At 44.1% G+C, this 17,740-nt stretch overlaps 1 long non-coding RNA gene across 1 annotated transcript; it reads right to left on the minus strand.

The window, feature by feature from the left end:
- Positions 1-923: 923 nt before the first annotated feature.
- LOC142733346 (uncharacterized) lies at positions 924-8,902 on the minus strand. Its single transcript, XR_012880022.1, has 4 exons — positions 7,173-8,902; positions 6,831-7,033; positions 3,818-3,912; positions 924-1,425 (listed from the first exon to the last, which is right to left on the minus strand). It is a non-coding gene; the product is annotated as an uncharacterized LOC142733346 (long non-coding RNA).
- Positions 8,903-17,740: the final 8,838 nt, after the last annotated feature.

Here is a 17,740-nt window from a genome sequence, read left to right on the forward strand (position 1 = left end):
CGATGTAGGTGCACGAATAGGGTCCCAACCCAATCGTAGTCAAAATAAGTATTTGGCACACAAAGCTGAAGTTTAAAGAAGAAATCTTGATTTTTGTTCAAGTGGTTGTAGATGCCAGAGGCTTAGTGTGACGCTTCGGTCATTACATGACCTTCATCAGGCTCTGTGCCGTTCTGGTTGCTGGTACATCCAGTAGTTGGCGCTTCGTTCGGAATGGCGGCTGACCATATAGGACATATCCACGAGGCAGCACATCATGTCTGGTCAATTCCCCTACTACTCTGTACACTAACATCTTCAAAAGAGAAGAAGAGGAAGGTGCAGATGTGACGTTCAGGTTAGGTATTTGCAGTATTGAAGTTGTATTGTGCTCCCCTTGGAGCACTGTGCAAAGGCAAAACTCCTTTATTGGAATGATGTGTAGATGGTTGGTGCGCAGGCTTACTTTTTTGTGTGCTCACTTGGCTAGGTCGGCATTAATGAGTGAAATGTATACAGTACCTTAGGAAAATACAGTGTGAGAAAAAGATGATAACAGGAGCGCTCCCTAGGGTAATACCTTGAAAAAAAATGTAAACTAGTCTTCTCACCTTGTGAACCTCTTGGTTGATAAGAACATCGACTGGATGCAGTTGTCTCTCTTTTTGTAGATTCTTGTTCTTCTGACACGGAGTACAGTATGTCTCAGGCTGGGGGATTTCTTTGCTGGACTTTGTTGTATGGTGGTCTACGTTCGTTCTGATTATGACCTGTTTTTGTAGCAGGAAGATGTCTTTCTTGTTTAGATGTTACTCCACGGGTTACCCAGCCTACTCATTCTTCAATGAATCAGTGACCATGTCCACAATTGATTACACAGGTATAATATAGATTTCATGATAGTTCTTTGGAATTAAAACAAATTCTTTTTATGTATTTGTCTATCCATTTTTATTAGAAATACAATAAATACATTGAGGTATGTTTTTATTGACATGTGTTGCTATCAGCCAGACAGGAAAAAAATATGGATGGCCTTGGGAATCTGTAGGGGCAGCTGTTCTACAGGAAAGGGAGTGCAGAGACCCTACCAAACAGGACGAGGGGAGGAAGTCCATTGCCGGGCATCTGAAGAGACTTGCCATTAAACACCCAAAACCATTGTACTTCACCGCAGCCCTGCGAATCATGGACAAGGCTTCATTTTCAAAGACTTCTGGACAGTTGTCTTTTAATTGGATGGATCTTAAAAACCCCTTCTGGACAGTGGGGGATGGGAAGGAGGAGGTGTGGACGGATGACGTTCCGGCATTCTTAGATGGACATTAGTGGTTCATATCTGCTGCCTCTTTAGCTTTCAGACCTTGATCTGGCACATCCCTTTCCATGGCTGACGTTCTCGACACCAGGGCTTCCTCCTGCTGATGTTGTACGGTACATTCCCTTCTGAAACAAGAATAAATAAAATGTCCTAGTGAAGAGTTGCTCTCTTGAAGATATTCCCCGTGACCCACACCAAGACCCTTTGTCTGCCAGGTAGGTAGATAGTGCGTTCTATGTTCAACTAAGATACAAAATTCACAAGTAAATCTGCTCAACCAAGACGCGGTTAACACAAAGGTTTCAAAACGGGGACAGATAGGGCGCCAAGCGATGGTAGAATTTTATTTAAATACGCGTTTATGGCACGACTTGTCCCTTTATCTGATCTTAACCTGACGAAGGGACCAGTCAAGTTTAGTCCCGGACCAGTCCGGTCCAGAAACACAGTCAAAATAAAATGGGTTTTACTTTACCGTCCACGTGTGAAGTATTTGTGTTACCCGCCGCTTACCAATTTTTAAACGGGAACTCCAAGAAAAATTTGTCATGCAATCAAAGGCGCAGTGCCCACCCAAACTACATCGCAGGATTTTATTAAAAAGCTTGGCTTTTATCTATTGGATTACTACAATATGTAAAGGCAAATATCACTAACAGCTCCTGGCTCAGCCAGCAGAGGTGGGGTCCGGAGCCGAATGGGACCCAGAGCTGCTGAAGGAGCGGGAAGCACATAAAGGGGATTTGTCCGGGGTCTGAATACATTTTAGGGTTTGGTATTAAAGGGGTTTTCCAGGCATTATAAAAATTGTAATTCAAACTGAAAATTGCACCATTTAGCAAATACCCACCTTCTAATTGTCTGCGCCTCCAGTGCCGGCAGTTCACAATCCCCTGCCGGCCTGTTTACATAGGCTGGACCAGTGATGTCCCGTATCGGCACATGATCGCACTAGTCAATCACTGGCCACAGTGGTCACGTGCCATACTTACTTAGATCAATTCTGCAGGCAATACCCTCCCTCTATACTGTCCTTACTGCAAGGTTTTTATAGTGAGGACAGAATACAGGGAATATCTGGTACACAAAGCGTATTCTCACTAACCCTGCCCCATGACAAGCCATGCCCAATGAACCACGTTCTGTCAAAGGTACGCCCTGTCAAGTCCTGTCTCAATCCATCTGAAACCAAAGTGTCCCTAGAAAGAAATTCCAAATATTGTCAACTATGCTATATTAGGGTATAGTATGAAGAATCAGTGCAGTAGGGTCTATATACTACTATATACACAAAGCTGCCATGTGCCGAACATTGCAAAACACCCTTTTCATAAAAGAGCGTTAATTCCAGTCCTGCAGTCACCCTGATGACCTTATACTGTGCCAGTACTTGAGGTAGGTGTGCCCCTTTATATATTACTTGCAGCCAGAATTGGCACCGGGATTATCAGCTCATTGACGAATTCTTGAGGTCACATTTGTGTCTTGATGTCACCAGTCTGAACCAATCCTACGCCACTTGCTCTTTATATAATTTTCAGGAAAAAAAAATACCCCTAGCAATAAATACTGCATGTAAATAATATTCTCATTACAGTACAACAACAAATAAATGGAAAAAGCGCCATATCCCTATTAGGTCCCGCGGACATCATAGAGGTGGTCCTTGACTTCCAGTCCTGCAGTCACCATGAAGACTTTGTGCTGTCAGTGCAGGCAGAATAAAGCTGACATGGTGACAATGTAATGTTTTATATGTACTACTACTCCCTGTACTGACTGATAGTAGAGAGAATGGACTAAGCTGAAGGATTCCCGACTCTTATCAATTCTTTAAATAGGGAATATGCCCTGAATACTAACCCCAAATTTATATTACATTTATAGTAGGGCAGATTTACTATTCAAATTGAGCCAGAATTATGGCGTACATGTTGTGCGCCATATTTATTAATTGTTTTAGACACATTTTGTGGCGTGTTTGACAAGGGGCGTGGCCTAGAATAAAGGGGCGTGTCTTAAACTAAGCCAACCAAGAGGTGGTATAAGGAAGAGAAAAGTGTCTAACATGTCTAGTAAAACCTATCATACATCGTGCACCACTGTGATAAATTTGGCGCAATTTCTGACTTCCTTGTATCAGTTTACACTGTGTAAAACTCAGATAGTTTTAGGCCCCATGCACACGAAAGTATTTTTGCGGCCGCAATTCACCCGCAAATCTGCAGGTGAATTGCGGCCCCATTCATTTCAATGGGCCCATGCACACGACCTTGGTTTCCACGGTCCATGCATTGCCCAGGAACCTGGACCGCAAAAACAACGGACATGTCTTATTACGGTCGTGTTTTGCGGTACAGGCTCATAGAAAATAATGCACGTGGTCATATGCACGGCCTGCGATTTGAGGGCGGCTGTGGGTGACACTCCGCGGACGTACGAGCCGCAAGTCACGGTCAATGTACCTCACTATGGTCGTGTGCATGAGGCCTTAGTAAATCTGCCCCATGGTAATACCAGTGACAGCCCGCTCTTTCCCGGTGGGGTACAGTCCTCCGCACATCTTCATCCCCGTCTCATCTTGTATGTGCCGGTTACTTTTCTCCTTATACCTGAGAAGTAACAAAAATAACATCAGAAACTAAAAAAACACAATTCAAAGTATTTCTCCCCATTTCTAAAAATAACATTTCCTGCAGGTGAATAATGAAAAATATAAAGATATAAATATATTCAGGCCTATGTGTCTGTCCAGGGGGTCAGTGAGGGTCCTGCCTGTTATATGTGGGGAGGTCTTGCTGCACAATAACGGAGGGGAAAATGTCTGTACATCAATATATATTTGTCTCTAGGAGCCCCTACAAAGTCTCAGTGAGGGCCCTGTCTGTTATACGTGGGGAGCTTGTATACAGCGTTAGTAACACGCATGTCACTCCACTATAGATATTTTGGGTGCGGGTTCTTCGACCTCACTGTCCATAGTTTAATTAAACACCTTAAAGGGAATGTGTTGCCAGAAAAACATGTTTTTTTTTAAAAAATTAAACATTTAGTGTGTGGGTGATTAAACATTGTTCAAATTTTTTTTATTTTTTTCACGAGTCAGGAAATAGTCAGGAAATATTATAAATTAATTCTAATTTATAATACTACCCATTTTTGGTCACTAGATGGAGCTATTCCCAAAATTGCAGCATTGCAACAATGGGTTAAAAGCCCTCGCTCTAGTGAGCTCTCAGCATCCCCCCCTCCTTTATCCTGGCTAGTGCCGGGATAAACGAGGGGTTTGAACGGTGTAACCTCCTACGCTGTGTGTCGCCATTTTTTGAGCTAACACACAGTGTAGTAGGTTTACATACAGTAGTAAACACACACAAACACGAACATACATTGAAATCTCTTACCTGCTCCTGCCGCCGCGGCTCCCTCCGGCCCGTCCGCTCCGTTTGCTGCCGCTGGTCCAAGTGCACAAATCCGGAAGCCGCGACCGGAAGTAGTAATATTACTGTCCGGCCGCGACTTCCGGTCCACAGGAAAATGGCGCCGGACGGCGCCAATTTCGAATTGGACTGTGTGGGAGCGGCGCATGCGCAGTTCCCACACAGACGCCGTACACTGAAGTCAATGGGACGGGAGCCGTTCGCAGTCCCTATGGGACTGTGGCTGCCGTATTCCATGTCTGTATGTGTCGTTAATCGACACAGACAGAAATGGAACAAAAAATGGCAGCCCCCATAGGGAAGAAAAAGTGTAAAAATAAGAAAAAGTAAAACACAAACACACAAATGAATATAAACGTTTTTAATAAAGCACTAACATCTTTAACATATAAAAAAATAATTTGTGATGACACTGTTCCTTTAAGGAAATGGATTATCACCAAGAAGTTTTATTTAAAGGGGTACTCCCATCTTACTATTTCTCTGGGACTCACACCTATGTAGAAAACGGAGGTCTCTCCCTGACCCTGTCCTGCTTTGTTCCCAGATCCCTGTCCCGTCTAATGGCTGCTGATTCCAGGTGGAGAATGACTTGGGAAAGGCCTCGCACGTCCCTCTCTCTATTCTGTTCTATGGAAGTTTCGGAAACAGCTGAGCGCTGTTGAACTATTTGTGTAACTCCCATAGTACAGAAAGGAGAGTGCTGCGTGCATGTGCATAGGTGGATATCACATAAACGTCTGAGGCCTCATTTACACGAACGTGATATACGTCCGTGAGACTCGCGTGCTTTTCACGCGGGTCGCACGGACCTATACAAGTCTATGGGGGCATGCAGACGGTCCGTGAGTTTTGCTCAGCGTGAGTGCGCTGAAAAAAACTCACGACATGTTCTATAATTCTGCGTTTTTCGCGCATCACGCACCCATTGAAGTCAATGGGTGCGTGAAAACCACGAAGGTCGCACGGAAGCACTTCCGTGCGAACTGCGTGATTCGTGCAAGAGCTGTCAAACTGAATGTAAACAGAAAAGCACCACGTGCTTTTCTGTTTACAAACATCCGAACGGAGTGTCTTAGACATGAGCGAACCGAACTTTACCGGGTTCGGCCGAACTCGTTTTGACCGAACCCGGCAGGAGACAGTCACTGTGCAGGGTGCTGAAAGAGTTAAACTGGTTCAGCACCCTGGACAGTGACTTCCGATTCCAATATACGTGAACGTGTAAAAAAAAAAAAGTTCTGACTTACCGATAACTCCCGGCTTCTTCCTCCAGTCTGACCTCCCGGGATGACAATTCAGTCCAAGTGACAGCTGCAGCCAATCACAGGCCAAGCACAGGCTGCAGCGGTCACATGGACTGCCGCGTCATCCAGGGAGGTGGGGCCAGATGTCAAGAGAGGCGCGTCACCAAGGACGTGTCACCAAGGCAACGGCCGGGAAGTTCTCGGTAAGTACGAACCTCTTTTTTTTAAACAGGTTACTCGATATGGTGATCGGAATGCACTGTCGAGGGTGCTGAAAGAGTTACTGCCGATCAGTTAACTCTTTCAGCACCATGGACAGTGACTGACGTCGACTAGCCTCATCTCTATGATGGCGGCTGCGCGAAAATCACGCAGCCGCGCATCATACACGGATGACACACGGAGCTGTCAAGTGCCTTTTGCGCACGCAAAACGCTGCGTTTTTTGCGCGCGCAAAACACACACGCTCGTGTAAATGAGGCCTGAGATGGAGAAAACCCTCTAAAGAGATTATTTCATTAAAGGGTTTGTACATAATTAGAAAAATAGAGCTGACGTCTTCCAAAAACAGTGCCACACCTGTCCACAGGTGATGTGCGGTGTGTGGACAGCTTAGCCCTATACATTTCAATACAGAAAAGCTGCAATACCACACACAGCCTCTGGACAGAGGTGGCGCAGAGCTTCCATTTGGGTCATAGAGAGGGTCTTCAGTGTGATACCCCCCTCTATGATATCTAAATACCGTTATAGGGCATTTCAGGTGTAACCAGAAGTTAAGGTGATACAAAAAATATTCCATACATGAGATTTCCTTAATGGAGATATTGTAACAATAATTACTGAAAATATGTAATTGACTTTTTCCTCCATTGTAGGAATAGAACCCGAGAAGCGACGTTTTGGACTACGGAACAGTCGATCCTCCGGATGAAATGCTGTGTGGTTGGAGCGCAGTCCCAGGAGCGCTGGTGTTGTTCTGCTGATCCATGTTCTTCTTATCTGGAGCTTGTATACAGAACACGCGATCCTTCTGGTCCGACCTACTAACATATATAAGCACAGCCTAAACACACACGTAATGATATATAATAACATAACATTAACATAACATTACTATGTATCAGCCCTGATACGTCAGTCTCATCATATTTCTGGGGTCCCCGCACACAGGATATACGTTACCTCCTGTGATGATGTCACTTCCCTGTATTTCCTGTATGACATGGCTGCTCTTCCTCTTCCCGTTTCCCTTTCTGATGTATTTCCTCTTCCTGTGTGATAAGACGTGTGCTGTTGCCTCCTGCTGTGTATAACACGAGATGCAACATGTCTTATAAAACATGTCAATAATAATCGCAGAAAGCGAAAAACATTTTGTTCATTTCCATTCACATCAATGGTTATTTGTTTGCAGCCGTTTTTCTGAGCCATACTTGTCTGTTTTTAGAATCAACTACAGGGAGATTTTGAGATGTGGTTTGCGAATTTCTTTCCTATGTAAACCCCACCGATAGGGACAGCTAAGAAGCCGCCTCAGTTATCAGCGAGCGACCCCATAATTAGACTAAGCAGAGTGCCCCCATACAGTGCCAGCAGAGTATTGTCCCTTAAACAGTGCCAGTATACTGCCCCCTCATAAACAACACTACCAGCAGAGACCCCTCAATAAACCATATTGCCAGCAAAGTGCCTCCAATAATTTGTGGCAGCAGACTGCCCCCAATAACCACTACAAGCAGAGTTCCCCCTCACAAATAGTCCCAGCAGAGTGCCTTCCTTTATGCAGCTACATCATGTAAGATCTTCCCTAGTTTGGAAGTCTCCAGGACAATCTGGGAGAGAAGACAAGTGTGATGTAACCTGGTTGCAGTGTGTAAATGTAGCCTGAAACATCACGTGTAGCCCCTAAGTCTATGTTCACATGTTACATATTTATTGCAGATTTCCATGGTCAAATTGACACATAAAGTATGAATGTGAATAGGGTTCTAGAAAACTGCATAAACTTGCAGCAGTAACAATCTGCAGTAGATTGTAATGCAAAGGATGCACAGCCAAATATACTGCAAAATCCACATGTAATATATGGAGAAATATTAGGCCTAGTTCACACCGAGTTTTTTTGGAGCATTTTTGACGTGGAAACCGCATCAAAAAACGTCCGAAAACTAATCTTATTGATTTCAATGGGATGCAGAGGCGTTTTTCCCACGAGAAAAAAACACTCACAGGAAAAAGCAGCGTCAAGCCCTTTCTTCAAGCGTTTCCGTCTCTGACCTCCCATTGCCATCAATGGGAGGCAAAGAAAACGGTTTTCACAGCATTTTTGCGTGCGGTGCTCAATGGCCGTAGTCGAAAAATGCGTCAAAAAAGCGGCAGAAGGAATTTTGAGGCAGATTTTTCCACCTGCAAAAAACTTGGTGTGTAAACAGGGACTTCGTGTCCACATGTGAACTACTCTATCCAATCACAGCTGTAATTCCAGCCAAAGCTGCCTAAGATTATGTTCACACCCCCCACTTCTCCTGCGGTTTGGCCGCTGCAGCCCGATGAGGAGGGATTATAACTAGAAATTGTGGATATAAAGAACATGCAGAGGTTTCTGTGTGACAGTCTAAGGGCATGACCAGATGTGGCGGAGTTCTGCATACACTGTCCGCATCAATGCCGCACATAATCTGCGTTGCAGATTCTGTCGCGGCTTTGCCTAAAATGGGCATTAAATTGATGCGGACTGGCCGTTGCGTATTGAGGGGGAAAGGGCTTCCCTTCTCTCTATCAGTGCAGGATACAGAGAAGGGACAGCCCTTTCCCTAGTAAAAGAAAAATAAATTCATACTTACCCGGCCGTTGTCTTGGTGACGCGTCCCTCTTTCGACATCCAGCCCGACCTCCCTGTATGACGCGGCAGTCCATGTGACCGCTGCAGCCTGTGATTGGCTGCAGCCGTCACTTGGACTGAAACGTAATCCCGGGAGGCCGGACTGGAGGAAGAAGCAGGGAGTTCTCGGTAAGTATGAACTTCTATTTTTTTACAGGTTGATGTATATTGTGATCGGATGTCACTGTCCAGGGTGCTGAAACAGTTACTGACGATCGTTTAACTCTTTCAGCACCCTGGACAGTGACTATTTACGGACGTCGCCTAGCAACGCTCCCGTAATTATGGGTGCACACACGCAGTCACCCGTAATTACGGGAGCCCCATTGACTTCCTCAGTCTGGCTGTAGATCTAGAGATACATAGGTCCAGCCAGAATGAAGAACTATCATGTTAGTAAAACCAATACGCTCCGCAGCACACATAACATCTGCAGACTTCATTGCGAAATTTTCACTCTCCATTGAAGTCAATGGAGAAATTCCGCAATGAGTCCGCTACAAGTCCGCAACAGCCAAATTCTGCACCGCAGCCTATGCTCCGCAGCGGAATTGTCCGCAACGTGTAAACTAACCCAATTAAAAAGCTGTGGAAAGCAATGGAGAAACGTGTACGCTGCAGATTTCTGCTGCGGACTATCCGCAGCGGAATTCCAGAGCAATTCCGCCACGTCTGGTCATGCCCTAAGGCTCTGTTCACATCTGCATTGGGGTCCCGTTCTTACGTTCCCGTCAGAGGTTTCCGTCAGAACAGGACCCTGAGCAGACACAAACTGACACCGACGGAAACCAGGGGTTTCCGTTTCCATCACCATTGATTTCAGTAGTCGACTACGCTATTGCTTCCGGAAAAACGACGGGTCCGGTGCACAAAAGAGACAAGCCAAAACCACGGGCACCGGCTCCGTCACCATTGAAATCGATGGTGATGGAAACGGAAACCCCTGGCTTTCGTCGGTGCCTGCTCAGGGTCCCGTTCTGACGGAAACCTCCGACGGACCGTCAGAACGGGACCCCAACGCAGATGTGAACAGAGCCTAATATGGATGAGAAAGGGGAGGTGGGACTACTCATTTATTATGCCCGGATACTGAACTGGTATTACTAGTATTATACCCTGTTCTATGAACTTTACCCGCTGGAGTACCCCAAAGATGCTTGTACCACTGATCGAGGTGCTATGTGTTTTGTAGTAAAATTAAATTGGTATTTGATTATTTTTTTTACAGTTAATATTTATTAAAAATGAGGTTTTAAAGTTTTTTGCCTGGCAGTGATAGTTTGATATTTGTCCAAAACCTATTTATTTCCATTTTTCATGGATATTATGAGGTGGGACGACTCACCTAACCAGTATGTACCTGACGGGAGCTGCATGCGTCCATCTCATCAAGTCCCCGATCTCCTGGCAGCTCCACTTTGTACAGATCCTACAATGAAAATCTATGCAAAAAGTTTACACCAAAAAAACAGAAAATTCTACTGCGGAACCAGGATTGTTGTTGTGTGGCAGGGCTGCACCTCGCCCTTCTGCTGCCGGAGGTAAACAGTGAAATAGCGCCCCCACCTGCATCACCATAGAGTGGCCATGTGGGGTAGAGAAAAGATAGCAAAGAAAATATAGAAAACCTTTATGTTTACATGTAGTAGAAATCTATTTAATACAAGAGAATAATATTTATAAAAATCGTAATCACATGCTGCGTTAGGCCTTATTCACACGACAGGGCCGATTTGGACCCGATTTGCATCCGGTTTTTTCCCCAACCGTTTTTTAATCGGATGAATTTTTTGCACTCTACTTATTTTTTTATTATTATGGTCTGTCCCTCAAAGGTCAAAAAAGACCTTTTTGGAACTTGTAATATTTTTTTTCTTTCTTTTACACCATGTTTTTCCCTGTAACTGGAGCTGCACAGCAGCCCCAGTTACAGGGGAAATCAGCCCTCTCACAGTGACGATTGTCACTAATAGGATTGTGCTAGGTCTAGTAAGACCCAGCAGCAGTCTGTCACTAACGGCACCCGGCGATCATGTGACCAGTCACATGATCACCGGGAGGAATAGAGACAGCACCGCTGCTGTCTCTATTTCTATACACAGCGTTCATTGAGCGTTGTGTAAAAAGACATCGTAGAAGACAGAAGCAGTGAAAGCTGCTTCTATCCTCTCCTCAGAGTCCCCGGCAGTCACTGACAGCCGAAGACCCGACATTCAGCTGCCCGATCGCGCGGGCAGCAAGTTAAAACCTGAGCCGTAAAAAGTCTATGGCTCGGGTTTTAAGGACCCTGACCGCTGGCCGTAAAAACACAGCCAGCGGTCGGGAACTGTAACAAGCAGGGGAAGGGAGCCAGCGCAGCGCTCCCTTCCACCTGCTGTACACCCCGACCCTGCCACACAGTATCACCAGCGTAGCCATTCGTCCGAATGGCATCAACTCCTCCTCCTCACATGCACTCTGCACTGTGAGGAGGAGAGAGTGCCCGAGCGACGGTTGACCCGGCCATCACTCGGGACACATTCTAGTGATGGCCGTGTATTATCCTAATGGTCTATTATTGCTAATGCAGCCGGGTGCCGGCCAATTTATGAACGGCCGGCACCCGGCCGGGAAACCCTGTCGTGTGAATCCCGCCTTAATTCTGCAGTGTATTACTGACATACCTACCTACCTGCACTCATTATATTACACTCATCCATTATATACCTACCTGCACTCATTATATTACACTCATCCATTATATACCTACCTGCACTCATTATATTACACTCATCCATTATATACCTACCTGCACTCATTATATTACACTCATCCATTATATACCTACCTGCACTCATTATATTACACTCATCCATTATATACCTACCTGCACTCACTATATTACACTCATCCATTATATACCTACCTGCACTCATTATATTACACTCATCCATTATATACCTACCTGCACTCACTATATTACACTCATGCATTATATACCTACCTGCACTCATTATATTACACTCATACATTATATACCTACCTGCACTCACTATATTACACTCATCCATTATATACCTACCTGCACTCACTATATTACACTCATATATTATATACCTACCTGCACTCACTATATTACACTCATACATTATATACCTACCTGCACTCATTATATTACACTCATCCATTATATACCTACCTGCACTCACTATATTACACTCATCCATTATATACCTACCTGCACTCACTATATTACACTCATACATTATATACCTACCTGCACTCATTATATTACACTCATACATTATATACCTACCTGCACTCACTATATTACACTCATCCATTATATACCTACCTGCACTCACTATATTACACTCATACATTATATACCTACCTGCACTCACTATATTACACTCATACATTATATACATACCTGCACTTACTATATTACACTCATCCATTATATACCTACCTGCACTCATTATATTACACTCATACATTATATACCTACCTGCACTCACTATATTACACTCATACATTATATACCTACCTGCACTCACTATATTACACTCATCCATTATATACCTACCTGCACTCACTATATTACACTCATACATTATATACCTACCTGCACTCACTATATTACACTCATCCATTATATACCTACCTGCACTCATATTACACTCATACATTATATACCTACCTGCACTCACTATATTACACTCATACATTATATACCTACCTGCACTCACTATATTACACTCATACATTATATACCTACCTGCACTCACTATATTACACTCATACATTATATACCTACCTGCACTCACTATATTACACTCATCCATTATATACCTACCTGCACTCACTATATTACACTCATCCATTATATACATACCTGCACTCACTATATTACACTCATACATTATATACCTACCTGCACTCATTATATTACACTCATCCATTATATACTTACATGCACTTACTATATTACACTCATCCATTATATACCTACCTGCACTCATTATATTACACTCATATATTATATACCTACCTCCACTCACTATATTACACTCATACATTATATACCTACCTGCACTCACTATTGACGTTGGCGGCCTCGTGTGGGAGGAGGCTGTCAAGCAAGGTACAGGATCCAGCGACGGAGACCACTGGCAGGAGAGGGACCTGCCGCCAGCATTACAATAACTTTACCCCAGTCCTCTGCAGTCCAATCAATATACTTAAAACAGGATGTCAGTCTGTCCTTGATGTTTTTCTTGGAGAGAAGTGGCTTCTTTGCAGCTCTTCTTGACACCAGTCCAGCCTCCAAAAGCCTTCACCTCACTGTGCGTGCAGATGCACTGACAGATGTCTCAGGAAGCTCTGCACTGCTGTTGAACCGATCCCATAGCTGAATCCTCTTTAGGAGAAGGTCCTGGTACTTGCTGGAATTTCTTGGACACCCTGAAGCCTTCTTCATAGCAAATGAACCTCTCTCCTTGAAGTACTGGATGATCCGATAAATGGTTCATTTTGGGGCAATCCTACAAGCAGCAATGTCCTTGCCTGGAAGGCTCTTTTGATGCAAAGCAATGATAAGCAAGTTAACGACATCTACCGGGATCCGTTATATGTCAATGTGGTGATGTATCTAGACGACATCAAGATTTTCTCACCCGCTTTGACTACACATTGGAAACGTGTTCGACAGGTCTTTCAACGGTTGCTGGAGAATAAGCTCTGTGCAAAGTTGGAGAAGTGGGTCTTCCAGAAATCCTCCCTTCCCTTTCTAGATTATATAGTCTCTGACCAGGGATTGAAGATGGACACCAACAAAATATCTGCTGTGTTGAACTGGCTTTGTTCTCAGGGTCTCCGTGCAATTCAACGCTTTCTGGGATTTGCACATTTCTACCGGCAGTTTATTCCCCACTACACTTCATTACTGGCGCCTATTTCAGCTCTTACAAAGAAAGGAGTGAATGCCAAAAATGAGACCCAAGAGACCAAATTGGCATTTCTTCAACTCAGTCTGTCTCTGCCGCCCCTATATTGCAGCATCCGGACGTCTCCAAGCAATTCTTCTTTGAGGTGGATGCCTCTATTATCGGTGCAGGTGCAGACCTGACGCAAAAAGGTCTTACCGGCAAGACTGTTACCTGCGGCTTCTTCTCCTAGTTATTTTCTCCTGCCGAGAAGAATTACTCTTAGAGATCAGGAGCTTCTGGCCATTGAATTGGCATTGGAAGAGTGGAAACATCTGCTAGAAGGGGTCATGCATCCTGTAATTATTTTCAGACCACGAATATTTGGTCTATCTACAGACCGCTCAGCGGTTGAATCCGCGCCAGGCCAGGTGGGCGCTCTTCTTTGCCTGATTTGAAATTCTGTTACATTTCCGTCCTGCCGAAAGGAATACTAAGGCTGACGCTCTGTCTCGGTGATTTGAAATTCATTTGGTTTTTATTTTTCCAAAGTACAATACAAAAGTATACAACATCCCAATGATACAGTCTCACAGCGTTGTATACAGAACACAGAAAAAGCTTGCACCTTTAGATATCAGAAACGTGCCTCGGACGTTGACATACTGACATATTAACAGACAAACAAACATAAAAACAGACATACAAAGAGTGGTGGTGATAAATACAAGCAATTATACATATGAGATGTCAAAAAGGAACAGGATGATGCAGGATACGAAAACCATGTATAAGTTAGCACAGATACATTCACAGAGTGACAGAGTTCTTGCGGAGCAGAAGTTGAACATGGGGTAACTCCGTCCAAGGGGCCCATTGAGACAAACACTTCTGCCTATAACCTTTAGATGTAGCAAAGTGCAATACGTAATAGAAGTGAAGATAAACCCTGTTTAGCACCTCCGAGAGATTCAGAGCCTCAGCTGTTTTCCATCTCTTGGCTATATGGAATCTGGAAGCGATAAGAATATGGCTTATTGGCCACCTAAATTCTAAAGGGATCTCATCCATCTGCATATCCAATAAAGCCAATGCAGGGGAAGGTAAAAGTTCTGCTCCCATTAATTCTGATATGTAGCGGAAGATACGCTTCCAGAATGGGTAGACTGATTTACATGTCCACCATAGATGAAATAATGTGCCCCTTGCTCCACATTCCCTCCAACACAAAGGAGAAGCCCAGGCTTGCATATGTTGTAACAGGTGTGAGGTACCAACGAAACTGAATTATCCTAATGGCTTCTATATGATTGACATATTTGGATATCCTATGTGAGTGATGTAAAGCAGCCCTCCAGTCCTCCTCCGAGAACTCCCGACCCATATCCGTCTCCCACTGAGACATGTATTTCAATTTGAGAAATGAGCTGTGGGTGTTTAAGGACAAGTAAGCTGAGGCCAAACCTTTCAGCGATGTAATATCCGAATCTGTCTCGGTAATTTGATGCCTCTGATCAAGTGAAACATATTATATCAATCCTTCTCGCATCATTCTGGTGGCTCCAGTCCTACTGAAGGATATCCATTATCGTAAAACCTTTGTTCCCTCAGCCAGAAGAAGGACAGTGCTTTCCTGGGGACATAACCCTAAACTGGCCGGTCACGCAGGTGTGCGTAAAACCAGAGAGCTAATTTCTCGTCAATTTTGGTAGCCAGCCATGGTCCTGGATGTTCAGGACTATGTCGCTTCCTGTTCCTTCTGCTCCCGGAACAAGACCTCCAAGTCCAGACCACCTGGCCTTCTTCTACCTCTTCCAGTCCCTGATTCTCTGTGGCAACATATTGCGATGGACATTGTGAGGGATCTACTCTTTTCACCAGAATGCAATACCATCTGGGTGATGGTAGATCGCTTCTTCAAAATGGCACATTTTGATCTTTTGTCTTGTTTGCCTTCTGCTCCTCATCTTGCCGGTCTCTTTATACAGCATATATTTCGTCTGCATGTTCTTTCCCATCATATTGTTTCTGACCACGGTGTACAGTTCACCTAAAGATTTTGGAGAGCTCTGTGTGGCCTGCTGGAAGTCAAGTTAGATCTTTCTTCTACATACCATCCACAGTTCAATGGCCAAGTGGAGAGGGTCAACCAGATCCTAGAGAACTTTCTACACCATTTCAGGCAACGTGTCCGCTAGTATCAATTGTATCAGTTATTACAAAATGTTTCTTCACATTTAAGTGTTTTATCTGCTCCTGGGGCGCAATCGCCACCTCCTCAATTTGCTGCCTTCAGTCCTGGATTGCATCTACAACTCCTCCACCTTACAAAGGCGACTCCAAGCCTTGTAGAGGATTAAATCAATGCACAATCCGTTTTGAGCTTTTAGCACAGCAATTTGCTTCCGACCACGCTAAGGTAGCCAACATCTTGTCTCTACTGTCTGGCGAGGCGGCAGGCCTGGGCTTCACCTCTACGGAAAAGGACAACCCCATCATGTTTGTTACCCAAGAATTTTTCACGACTTTTAAAAAAGCCATCATCTGCTTCTTCGTCACTACTCCAGTAGGACAATATGCCATCCAGTTTTGCACATTATCCACAGAGTAAGGCCCCATGCACACGACCGAAAAAAACCTCATGGTCGTGTGCATGGGGCCTTACAGTGGAACATTGATTCTCGTGTCGCTATGTTTTGGAAAGTTCTGGCAGACCGCATCAAGGATGAACAGGCCCTGTATTAACTAACGAGGTCTTAATGAAATCACGATAAAAAAAAACCCACGTTCATTTCCAAGCTCTTTGACTGACTGCAAGGTGCTAAGATTTTCACCAAGCTAGACTTACGTGGTACTTACAATTTGATTCACATCTGTGAAGGGAATGAGGGAAAAATCATGTTTAACACTAGAGATGGAAACCATGAATATCTAATTGTGGCTTTTGGTCTCAGAAATCCCCCGGCTGTCTTTCAAGAACTTGTTAACGACATTTTGCAAGATCTGTTATACGGCTGTGTTTTGTTATATTTGGATTACATTTTTGTTTTCTCCCCAGACCACTATACTCATCGCAAGCAATAGAGTCTTGTTCTGCACCGACTTACAGAGAATCATCTATATGCCAAGCTTAAAAAATTGCTTTTTGAGTGATCCAGACTGTCTTTTGTAGGATATATCTCTGATCAAGGAATTCAAATAGATCCAGCAGTACTTAAATTGTCTAGTCTAGGCCTTCTCCTCTGCCTTAGTTCTCCATAGACCGGACTACAGTAAAACCTCCATCTTGGAGAAGCAGGTCTCATCTGTAAGGAGTGCGTGCTGTTCTTTTTCAAAAAAATTATAAAGCAAAAACGCTTTCCTGTGGATTCTTCTCCAATGCCTTGTCCCCTACCCAGAAAAATGATGGCATTGGAGATCAGGAACTCTTGGCCATAAAATTAGCTCTCGAAGAATGGAGACGTTTGCTAGAAGGTGCTCATTATCCCATCACTGTCTACACCGACCACAAAAATGTATTGTATCTGCAAACGGCATATAGACTAAACCCTCATCAAGCAGGTTGGACTTGGCTTACCAAGTTGCTCTGGTTGTACTGTAATCTGGTTCGTAGTTGACTGTTTTTTGAAGATGGCACACTTTATTCCTCTGACCGGCCTTTCTTCTGCTAAACGTCTGTCTAATCTCTTCAGTAAACACATTTTTCGTCTGCGATGACTCCCTAAGCATATCGTGTTCGATAGAGGAGTGACATTTACGTCAAAGTTCTAAAGGCCACTCTGCAAGTTGTTTGAAGTTAAGTTGGATTTTCTTTCCGCCTACCACCATTAATCTAATGGAGAATTGGAATGGTTCAACCAGGTTTTGGGAAACTTTTTCAGCAATTTTGTGTCCGCACTTCAAGAAGACTGGACTAGTCTCCTTCCCTGGGCAGAGTTTGCTTATAATAACTACACCTGGGA

Source organism: Rhinoderma darwinii, unplaced genomic scaffold, assembly GCF_050947455.1.
Source record: "Rhinoderma darwinii isolate aRhiDar2 unplaced genomic scaffold, aRhiDar2.hap1 Scaffold_94, whole genome shotgun sequence".
Taxonomy (NCBI): domain Eukaryota; kingdom Metazoa; phylum Chordata; class Amphibia; order Anura; family Rhinodermatidae; genus Rhinoderma; species Rhinoderma darwinii.